Genomic DNA, 12,546 nt, shown 5'->3' on the forward strand with positions numbered 1-12,546 from the left:
TGACACGTACGTAAGCATCCTGTCTGATCCCCTGCAGCCATTCTTGTCAGTTGTGTATTCCGACGGACATGGGCATTTCCAGCAGGACAATGCGACACCCCAAACGTCCAGAATTGGTACAGAGTTGCTCCACGAATACTCTTCTGAGCTTGAACACTTCCGCTGGCCACCAGATTCCCCAGACATGAACATTTTTGAGCATATCTGCGATGCCTTGCAACGTGCTGTTCAGAAGAGACCTCCATCTCCTCGTTCACTTACGGATTATGGACAGCTCTGCAGGATTCATGATGTCAGTTCCTTTCAGCACCACAGCAGACATCAGTCGAGTCCATGCCACGTAGTGTTGTGGTACTTTTGCGTGCTTGCGAGTGCCCTACACGATATTAGGCACGTGTACCGATTGCTTTGGCTCTTCAGTGTAGAATCCCATCCGTTTGCTTCGACTCGTGACGAGATGGCATGCTCTAGTGGTTTAATTATGTGGTGGCGAAGTGTTTGTGAGATATCGTATGTTATTATGTCATTTAGTGTGCTACAGTTGTCATGATGTGGAGTGTACGAAATTGAGTGGTGGTTCAATGTATTATATTATGCAGACTATTGTCAGACAAAACAGAATATGTCAAAAAATTTACACTGCACTCTTAGGTGCCCGAGTAACCTCTGAGGAAGAGCATCAATGCTTTTAATTAAATTAATATCACCCGTGGTCGAAACTGGACCATTTGTGCACGTACATATTAACAATATACTGCAAAAATAATTTTTGTGAATTATGTAAAAGGCTGAAATCGTCTCTAATTGAAATGCGACAGCATGCTAATTGTTACATAGTGATTATATTTCTAGGCTGTCTCACAGTGGACAAGTTAGCATGTCACTCAGTGTCTCCATTAGAAAACGACAATGGAAGTGCTGATGGATCTAGTGAGGAATCTAAAACCAATTGACTGCACCACTATTTAAAAAAAAAAAAAAAACAACGCGCCGTATTTCTTTCGAACTGTGGCTCCACATCAGCTGTGGTAAAAACAGCGGCCATGTCAGCTTGAACTTCATCATTTCACACTGGAGGTCCAAATTTTTGTTAATCGTAATAATCACAAAAGTTTCACTGTTTTCATTTTCCAGTTTGTTCAATAATCTTTCATCGCAGATAAAGAACACACAAAAGGAGTAGAGCGTTCTAATTCAATAGCAACTACACGCATTTCATTATTATCAGTACTACACAACTAAGTCGTTTGTTTGTTCAGTCTGTAGCGAACAGCAGCGTCTATGTCATAAAAATATAATTGCGCGTATGTAGAAGTCATTAGATCTGAACTATAATACAAAATGAGTTCTTAAACTGTTGCACTCTGCATAAACCTGTGTCTGAAATTTTGGCCTCAGAAGTGACTGAAGCAAATGCTGCATTGTAGCAACGATTGTAATTCTAATTCTTTGATTCCTCTCAAATTCTTGGAATAATTTTAAGTGCGTTCTTGATAAAGTACGTTGAAAAATAAATTTTCTGTGAACACTCACAAATTAACTTTTCCTTTGTGACGATATAACGCCCTTGTATCACATTACCGTAACATCTGACGCAAAACACGTTGCATTACAAAATCTACACTGTAAATTCAACAAACTGCAATTGTAGCTGTCAAACTTATGTGAAATCACCTTCACTTATGTGAAATCACATTTAATGTATCGACCAATAAATCAGTTAATCACGTAGTGGAGATTTATAGTGTGATGGAAAAGGTATCATCAGAGTTATGAATATGAAAGCAACTGCTTCCTTTTACCACTCTTAACGGTCACTTACACATATGATTTTTTTTTCTTTGTGCATATCTATGGCATAGTATCTTTCGCATTAAATAAGTTTCATTGGCCTCCTTGTGTAATTAATATTGAAAATCGGTACTTCAATTTTCGTGTTCACGTGTTAATATTATGATCAGAGGAGATGATATTGTGCGAACAGTATATTGTGGCAATCGGCGCCGACCGTAAACGCTCGAGAACTTGAATTGGCCGAGGGGTAAGGGGAAAAAAGCCCATCACCCCTCTCGAAGGGCTGCCAACCAACGGCCACATTCTGTCCTTCCACGAAAGCAGAACTGACATAAAGGTCACAGGGACCCTTTTGTTGTGGCGAGAGGCGCATTCGAATCCGTTTATGCACCAGGATTAGTCTCTCAATTCATTTGAAAATAAAAAAAAGACAAGCAATCCACAAAAAAAGCGAATTGGAGTACACAAAGGATTTGGTAGTGGCTGCAGTGTAATTGTTTGTTGTGGTTGGCAGTGGCAGTTCAGGCCCAATATCTACCGGTATTTTCTCTAACATAGTGCAAAACACTCCCCACCTAAAACTGCGCTATGTGGTGTCCGCATAATAGGTGGTTTAATGTCTCTTAATATATCGAATGTGCGACTCTATTATTGATAAACATTGATCCAAGTGCCGTCTCCCATGATTTAATTAAAAACATTGATCCATATACCTTCTCACATGGTTTAATTAAAAATGTTAATCCACCTACCTTCTCCCACTATTTAATTAAAAAGAGTGATCGACCTACGTTCTCCCATGATTTGGTTAAAAAACATTGATTCACCTACCTTCATCCATGATTCAATTAAAAAACACTGATCCGCTTACAACATTTATCCAAAACTATTTTCTCATGGGTTCCACCATCTTGTCCTATCCAACTCATAATTCGTCTTGTTTACTTCCTGTCAGGTAGGACATGTTCTGAGGCATCAAGGGATCACCAATTTAGCATTGGAGGGCAGCATGGAGGGTAAAAATCATATAGGGAGACCAAGAGATGAATACACTAAGCAGATTCAGAAGGATGTAGGTTGCAGTAGGTACTGGGAGATGAAGAAGCTTGCACAGGATAGAGTAGCACGGAGAGCTGCATCAAACCAGTCTCAGGACTGAAGACCACAACAACAACAACAAACTTCCTGTCATTCACCGCACATCCAGTTACCAAACTGCAACGTACAACAGAAAAGCCGCTGACACTGTAATTGCACTTTCACTCTAGGAGTGTGCTGTATAGGTGAACTGGGGATTGGGATACCGGCTTTTGATTTTTCTTAAGGGAGGGGGGGGGGGGGGGAGGAGGAGGTTGTTTATTGGTATCCTGGTCTAGGGCTGAGCTATATAGGTGAACTGGAGATTGGGATACCGTAATCTAATGGTGTGTTTTCTGTGCTTTAGTTTGTATTCGCACAAAACCCTTTCCCCTCGCGGTTGTCATGCTAATTTCATTGGGTTTATTCAGTGTGTTGATTCTCTTGGTATTTGTATTTTTGCGGCGTTATGATCGGGTGGAGTACGTTTCACACTACTTTCTGCAGGAACTGACGTAATTGTGACATAGTGGCACTGTGAGGGCGACCAGAAACGAGGCTATCGATTTGTCGAACGCTATAGCGCCAAGTCGATGTTTATGTACCTGTGAATGACAGGAGAATCTGACAGTAGTAGCGAGAACTCTTTATAGGAATGTTCAAATGGCTCTGAGCACTATGAGTCTTAACTTCTGAGGTCATCAGTCCCCTACAACTTAGAACTACTTAAACCTAACTAACCTAAGAACATCACACACATCCACGCCCGAGGCAGGATTCGAACCCGCGACCATAGCAGTCGCGCGGTTCCAGACTGTAGCACCTAGAACCACTCGGTCACCCCGGCCGGCCTTTATAGGAATGTGTCTATGGTTGCGCCACAAGAAAAATATTTGTGGCAAGGAAGAACGTGAATGTTGTTGCTCGTCGTTCCATTCGCAGCAATTTAAGCTGTGCTCTTAAGTTCCTGCCTAACCACACACTCGGAAATCACCACATATTCGGCAATAAACTGTGAAGTGTTAGTGAGAGCCGGCCGAAGTGGCCGAGCTGTTCTAGGCGCTTCAGTCTGGAACCGCACGACCGCTATGGTCGCAGGTTTGAATCCTGTCTGGGGCATGGGTGTGTGTGATGTCTTTAGGTTAGTTAGGTTTAAGTAGTTCTAAGTCTAGGGGACTGATGACCTCAGATGTTAAGTTCCATAGTGTTCAGGCCCATTTGAACCCTTTTTTTGTTTGTGACAAGGAAAAGTATGATTTTTTTGCTGATCGTTTCACTTGCAGCAAGGTAAGGCTGTCCTGTTATTTTCTTGCCTAACCACTCACTCGGAAATCACCACATATGCGACAACAAACATCCAAATATTTATTTCATCCTTCGTTCTCCATTCAGACGGAAATGTTAAATCAAAATATACACTCCTGGAAATGGAAAAAAGAACACATTGACACCGGTGTGTGAGACCCACCATACTTGCGCCGGACACTGCGAGAGGGCTGTACAAGCAATGATCACACGCACGGCACAGCGGACACACCAGGAACCGCGGTGTTGGCCGTCGAATGGCGCTACCTGCGCAGCATTTGTGCACCGCCGCCGTCAGTGTCAGCCAGTTTGCCGTGGCATACGGAGCTCCATCGCAGTCTTTAACACTGGTAGCATGCCGCGACAGCGTGGAAGTGAACCGTATGTGCAGTTGACGGACTTTGAGCGAGGGCGTATAGTGGCCATCCGGGAGGCCGGGTGGACGTACCGCCAAATTGCTCAACACGTGGGGCGTGAGGTCTCCACAGTACATCGATGTTGTCGCCAGTGGTCGGCGGAAGGTGCACGTGCCCGTCGACCTGAGACCGGACCGCAGCGACGCACGGATGCACGCCAAGACCGTAGGATCCTACGCAGTGCCGTAGGGGACCGCACCGCCACTTCCCAGCAAATTAGGGACACTGTTGCTCCTGGGGTATCGGCGAGGACCATTCGCAACCGTCTCCATGAAGCTGGGCTACGGTCCCGCACACCGTTAGGCCGTCTTCCGCTCACGCCCCAACATCGTGCAGCCCGCCTACAGTGGTGTCGCGACAGGCGTGAATGGAGGGACGAATGGAGACGTGTCGTCTTCAGCGATGATAGTCGCTTCTGCCTTGGTGCCAATGATGGTCGTATGCGTGTTTGGCGCCGTGCAGGTGAGCGCCACAATCAGGACTGCATACGACCGAGGCACACAGGGCCAACACCCGGCATCATGGTGTGGGGAGCGATCTCCTACACTGGCCGTGCACCTCTGGTGATCGTCAAGGGGACACTGAATAGTGCACGGTACATCCAAACTGTCATCGAACCCATCGTTCTACCATTCCTAGACCGGCAAGGGAACTTGCTGTTCCAACAGGACAATGCACGTCCGCATGTATCCCGTGCCACCCAACGTGCTCTAGAAGGTGTAAGTCAACTACCCTGGCCAGCAAGATCTCCGGATCTGTCCCCCATTGAGCATGTTTGGCACTGGATGAAGCGTCGTCTCACGCGGTCTGCACGTCCAGCACGAACGCTGGTCCAACTGAGGCGCCAGGTGGAAATGGCATGGCAAGCCGTTCCACAGGACTACATCCAGCAGCTCTACGATCGTCTGCATGGGAGAATAGCAGCCTGCATTGCTGCGAAAGGTGGATATACACTGTACTAGTGCCGACATTGTACATGCTCTGTTGCCTGTGTCTATGTGCCTGTGGTTCTGTCAGTGTGATCATGTGATGTATCTGACAGAAGGAATGTGTCAATAAAGTTTCGCCTTCCTGGGACAATGAATTCACGGTGTTCTTATTTCAATTTCCAGGAGTGTACTTGTATTAAACTCCCAGACTCTCTTAACAACGCTAAGATGATATATATATATCTCCAATATATATTGGTGTATAAACCACGACAGTCTCCACTAAACTAAGGCTTAATCATACGACTTTGATGTAAAGTCTTGGTTATCGTAATATTTCCCCAAGCCCTGTATCGTTGCTGCGTCATTAACCGACATTTAATGATAAGGCTGATGCGTTTGTTATACATTTTCACTGCGCGATTGCTTTGGAACAGCACATTGGGGCACACACACTACAAAGTAAATGAATAATCAAAATACCCGCTGTTCAAACAATGGTCGTTGACACGCCCTGGGGGAAGTCGATAGTCGAAAGCCCATTAGTGAGGCCACGACTGCAAAACTTACTGTGAAGTCTACTCGACCCGTCCTGATCGGTATTTTAGTCATCATATTGGATACGCTCGAAATGGGGTCTTCGACGTGGTGGTGTCGTCGTTGGTCCAAGCATACGAAGATCATTTTCTTCAAGGTAGGCTATAATTGATAATGTTCGAACACAGTATGTGTTCGAAAACCCTACTGCTTATTGGCATTAGCGCTATGGGTCTATAATTCAGCGGATTGCTCCTACACTCCTGGAAATGGAAAAAAGAACACATTCACACCGGTGTGTCAGACCCACCATACTTGCTCCGGACACTGCGAGAGGGCTGTACAAGCAATGATCACACGCACGGCACAGCGGACACACCAGGAACCGCGGTGTTGGCCGTCGAATGGCGCTAGCTGCGCAGCATTTGTGCACCGCCGCCGTCAGTGTCAGCCAGTTTGCCGTGGCATACGGAGCTCCATCGCAGTCTTTAACACTGGTAGCATGCCGCGATAGCATGGACGTGAACCGTATGTGCAGTTGACGGACTTTGAGCGAGGGCGTATAGTGGGCATGCGGGAGGCCGGGTGGACGTACCGTCGAATTGCTCAACACGTGGGGCGTGAGGTCTCCACAGTACATCGATGTTGTCGCCAGTGGTCGGCGGAAGGTGCACGTGCCCGTCGACCTGGGACCGGACCGCAGCGACGCACGGATGCACGCCAAGACCGTAGGATCCTACGCAGTGCCGTAGGGGACCGCACCGCCACTTCCCAGCAAATTAGGGACACTGTTGCTCCTGGAGTATCGGCGAGGACCATTCGCAACCGTCTCCATGAAGCTGGGCTAGGGTCCCGCATACCGTTAGGCCGTCTTCCGCTCACGCCCCAACATCGTGCAGCCCGCCTCCAGTGGTGTCGCGACAGGCGTGAAAGGAGAGACGAATGGAGACGTGTCGTCTTCAGCGATGAGAGTCGCTTCTGCCTTGGTGCCAATGATGGTCGTATGCGTGTTTGGCACCGTGCAGGTGAGCGCCACAATCAGGACTGCATACGACCGAGGCACACAGGGCCAACACCCGGCATCATGGTGTGGGGAGCGATCTCCTACACTGGCCGTACACCTCTGGTGATCATCGAGGGGACACTGAATAGTGCACGGTTCATCCAAACCGTCATCGAACCCATCGTTCTACCATTCCTAGACCGGCAAGGGAACTTGCTGTTCCAACAGGACAATGCACGTCCGCATGTATCCCGTGCCACCCAACGTGCTCTAGAAGGTGTAAGTCAACTACCCTGGCCAGCAAGATCTCCGGATCTGTCCCCCATTGAGCATGTTTGGGACTGGATGAAGCGTCGTCTCACGCGGTCTGCACGTCTAGCACGAACGCTGGTTCAACTGAGGCGCCAGGTGGAAATGGCTTGGCAAGCCGTTCCACAGGACTACATCCAGCATCTCTACGATCGTCTCCATGGGAGAATAGCAGCCTGCATTGTTGCGAAAGGTGGATATACACTGTACTAGTGCCGACATTGTGCATGCTCTGTTGCCTGTGTCTATGTGCCTGTGGTTCTGTCAGTGTGATCATGTGATGTATCTGACCCCAGGAATGTGTCAATAAAGTTTCCCCTTCCTGGGACAATGAATTCACGGTGTTCTTATTTCAATTTCCAGGAGTGTATTTCGTTTCATGAATAACTATTGGCGTGACCTGTGCAACTTTCTAGTCTTCAGGTAAGGATCCATCGACGACTGAGAGGATGTATACGAGTACTAGGATCGGAGCTACTGCATCAGCATAGTCTGAATGAGACCTACCGGTGTACCATCCTGGACCGGAAGCTTCCTTTATTAAGTGAGCCGCTGCGTCGAGGATATCTGCTTTTAAGTTACTCATGTTGGCAGCTGTTCTTGACTCGAATTCTGGAATAAGCACTTCGTCATCTTTGGTGAAGTTACTGAACGTCGTGTTTACATGAGAACTGTTAATTTGTCATTTTGGTTTAAACACAACTCTATATACTTTTGACTGAAAAAACAACTTAGATGGTATGTTTAACTACAAATATTTTATTATTTTGAATAATCATATCACTTTTATGTGCAGTTAACCAAGAGCAAACATTTGCCACTTGCTTCTTTTTTTTGTTTTTCATAGGCAAAATCTTTGCTTGCAGTTACTGACTGTAACAAAAATGATTATTTGGACGTTTGAATGTATAAAATTTTTATGATGCTATATAGGTGTTTTGTTTCAATCTTTGTCATATACAGCGTGGTACGTTCAACGGACTAGTATTTCTCCTAAGTAATTATTTCTTATTATTTGTTTGCCAGTACAAAATATATTTGCCCTTACGTTCGTTTTAGGCTGCACATATAAATATCTTACGTGAAGATAAAAAAAAATGTTATGGACGATGCAACGGTGTTGTATATATCTAATACAATTATAGTACTAAGTGTGGTCCGTTTACTCTCTGTATATTTTTAAAAGTAAGTCGTGGCAATTTGTACGTAACTTTGTTACTTAAGACAATTTTTCCTTTGGTTTGTGTGGGTTTTCAGATCTGATGATTGCGGCTAAATTACTGAAACTAGGCATCACTTCATACAAAAGAATTATGTTAAATGGCTCTGAAACAATATATAGAAAATGTTACACTTTCTTAACTGCATACGATCGCTTTCTCCTGTTCTGACAGTGTAAGATACATTCAGTACTGTTGCTATCGTGAATTGAAGGTAGTAAGTATGTTTTGCTGTTTGTGTACTTTACATACGACCAGAATCTCTTTTGATTTTTTGCCAGATATCGAGACAAAGTTTCGTTGTGGAAACTATTAAAAGCATCCTGTATGTCCATCTTTTCAGAGATGGTTGCGCGACTCGGCTGTTCGATACAGGATGTCAAATCAAACACCTTTCAGCCGTCTAGTTTCCAACCTTATATTATAAACATTTCAACCATCATCTGCCGAGTCGGCTAGATGACGGTTGAAGTGATCGCTATAGCAACCAGAAATCTACTATTACCAGTATTACTGGCCCCGGTTTTGACCAGAACCGAGGTGGAATCTTCCTACGCGTCGGACAGGGGCCTGAAGGTGGCGTAGTAAACCGTCGAAATTGGTAGCCAAATAATATAAGTTTGGATACCAGGCGGCTGTAAGGTGTTTGATTTGACATCATGTATTAAACGCACCTCGCACTGAAATCTGCGCTAAATTCAAACTTCTCTAAAACTTTCCCAATCTTTGGGATTCCGAGTTCTTTTAAATTTGGCACACTTTTATCGATGCTCCTTCAACAGTACTCTGACCTGTTTTGTGTACAATGGGGGATCAAAGGAAGGAAGATTAGGGTTTTACGGTCTTACAACATCAAGTTCATTAACGACGGATGGCGGATGAGTACCATCTCATGGCAATTTGTTTGCTATAACGCCTCAATTAGCGTTAATAGTTTCTTTCAATTTAAGCCACATCTGGTCTACACTTTACGTAGTTAGTATGGAAGCAGTGGAGACTGTGTCTTAGGAAGGCGTGAAGAGAAATTTTACCTGCTGCTTGAAACGTATATTTTGCGTTTATTTTTAGTGGGTCTGGGTGTTACGGTGTTCCGTCTCGCAACAACGACCTTTTGTTCACTAATCCCTGTACCCATCGTTGTGCTTCGTATTTCCTCAGGAGTATTTATTGCTAAACTGTCAAGTATGTTTTCGTAATCATTTGCACTTCTGAACTAACTGAAAAAAAAGGTCTCAGACAAGGCATTCAGTACGATTGTGGACGACGCTTTATGTCTAGCACCGACTTTAAACATGTATTTTCCCAGTATATCGAGCGTAGATTAAAGTCTTCTCTTTGAAATGTTCAGAAACTGCATCATCTGCATCGGGGTCGGTAAAAGAAACTAATTATTTATTTATTCCAGTTGACAACTATAATTTCTACCAATCTACTATCGATTTCAGTTTCAGTGCAAGCTGAACTACTTCTCACTGTTATGGTCTAAACTCTCCAACACCAACTGTATTTAATCTGTCCTTTGTGAACACAGCTAGGTCCTTTGTAAAAATTTCGGGTGAAACTTATCTCCGGCTTTATCCAGCTTTCAGTACCTATATTGACTTGTGCTTCAGTGCTTTCTGTTAGTGCTCGGAGCTCTGGTTCTTCCACGGCACAGCTGCGACAGTCTACAACTATAATACAATTTCTTTCTTAGTCCACCCTCGTCCTGTGTTACCCTCTACCCTTTAAGACTGAAGCCCATACTGTACTTTCACGAAATCCTGTAACCTTAAAAAAGAGAGAGAGAGAGAGAGAGAGAGAGAGAGAGAGAGACAAACGGACCAGTTCACTCCAAACAGCCCACGCTACCCATGTAGCCGCCTCCTGTGTGTAATCCACCCCTGTCGTATTAAGTAAAACGAGAAACAAATGGCTTCCTTAAACGAAGAAATTCACCCAAGCTTCGTTACTAAAGAAGCTGGACTCCAACAATTAAATAAAATTATTTCAGAATGAACGAGAAATGCTTTAGTTGTTGAACCAGTCAAGTCACATTTAACGAAATAGAAAAGCAGTAATCTGATGGGAGAAGATGTAAGTTGCGGGGAGAGGCTCTTTAGATTGCTCGCTACTGGCAGGGCTTACGGACACCTCTAATTCAGTGCAACTGTAGCCCCGCAGCTAATATGTAAAATTATCCCTGAACCATCATCGTCATTTCCAGGTGCCCGAGGAAATGCATTATAGTAAAGCAAAACAAATGAATGATGTTCATGTAAACGTTACGTAATTACACTACTGGCCATTAAAATTGCTACTCCACGAAGATCACGTGCAACAGATGTCAATTTCAACCGACAGGAAGAAGATGCTGTGATACGCAAATAATTAACTTCTCAGAGCATTCACACAAGGTTGGCGCCGGTGGGGACACCTACAACGTGCTGACATGACGTAAGTTTCCAACCGACTTCTCATACACAAACAGAAGTTGACCGGCGTTGCCTGGAGAAACGTTGTTGTGATGCCTCGTGTAAGGAGGAGAAATGCGTACCATCACGTTTCCGACTTTGATAAAGGTCGGATTGTAGCCTATCGCGATTGCGGCTTATCGTATTGCAACATTGCTGCTCGCGTTGGTCGATATGCAATGACTGTTAGCAGAATATGGAACCGGTGGGTTCAGGAGGGTAATACGGAACGCCGTGCTGGATCCCAAGGGCCTCGTATCACTAGCAGTCGAGATGACAGGCATCCTGTCTGCTTTACTGCAACGGATCGTGCAGCCACGTCTCGATCCCTGCGTCCACATATGGGGACGCTTTCAAGACAACAACCATCTGCACGAACAGTTCGACGACGTTTGCAGCAGCATGGACTATCAGCTCGGAGACCATGGTTGCTGTTACCCTTGACGCTGTATCACAGACAGGAGCGCCTGCGACAGTGTACTCAATGACGAACCTGGGTGCACGAGTGGCAAAGCGTCATTTTTTGGGATGAATCCAGGTTCTGTTTACAGCATCGTGATGGTCGCATCAGTGTTTGGCGACATCGCGGTGAACGCACATTAGAAGCGCGTATTCGTCATCGCCATACTGGCGTATCACCCGTCGTGATGGTATGGGGTGTCATTGGTTACACGTGTCGGTCACCTCTTGTTCGCATTGACGGCACTTTGAACAGTGAATGTTACATTTGAGATGTGTTACGACCCGTGGCTCATTCGGTCCCTGCAAAACCCTACATTTCAGCAGCATAGTGCACGACCGCATGTTGCAGGTCATGTACGGGCCTTTCGGGATACAGAAAATGTTCGACTGCTGTCCTGGCCAGTACATTCTCCAGATCTCTTACCAATTGAAAACGTTTGGTCAATGGTGGCTCGTCACAATACGTCAGTCACTACTCTTGATGAACTGTGGTGTCGTGTTGAAGCTGCATGGGCAACTGTACCTGTACGCCCCATCCAAGCTCTGTTTGACTCAATGCCCAGGTGTATCAAGGCCATTATTACGGCCAGAGGTGGTTGTTCTGGATACTGATTTCTCAGGATGTATGAAGCCAAATTGTGTGAAAATGTAATCACATGTCAGTTCTAGTATAATTTATTTGTCCAGTGAATATCCGTTTATCGTCTGTATTTCTTCTTGGTGTAGCAATTTTAATGGCCAGTAGTGTATTTGTGGATAGCATATGAACTATGCCCCCTACCCATTTAAGAAACTCATTAGGTGCAGAAAGACCAAAACTTGTGGTGGCGCACATCAGGTAGTAAATGCAGCAACAGATAAACAATAACCGAAGCATTTGGCAACTTTTAGAGCTTAAAAAAAAAGCGTACAATCATATAAATTCCTCTTCATAGCAGAAGGCGTGGCGTTCGGTTGGATTTTTTAAAATGCACGTCTAACAATGAAGCAAGTATATGTTATGAATAAAAGTCTATGTATTGGATTTTAGACTTGATTTCC

Source organism: Schistocerca gregaria, chromosome 3 (genome assembly GCF_023897955.1).
Source record: "Schistocerca gregaria isolate iqSchGreg1 chromosome 3, iqSchGreg1.2, whole genome shotgun sequence".
In the NCBI taxonomy this organism is placed as follows: Eukaryota; Metazoa; Arthropoda; class Insecta; order Orthoptera; family Acrididae; genus Schistocerca; species Schistocerca gregaria.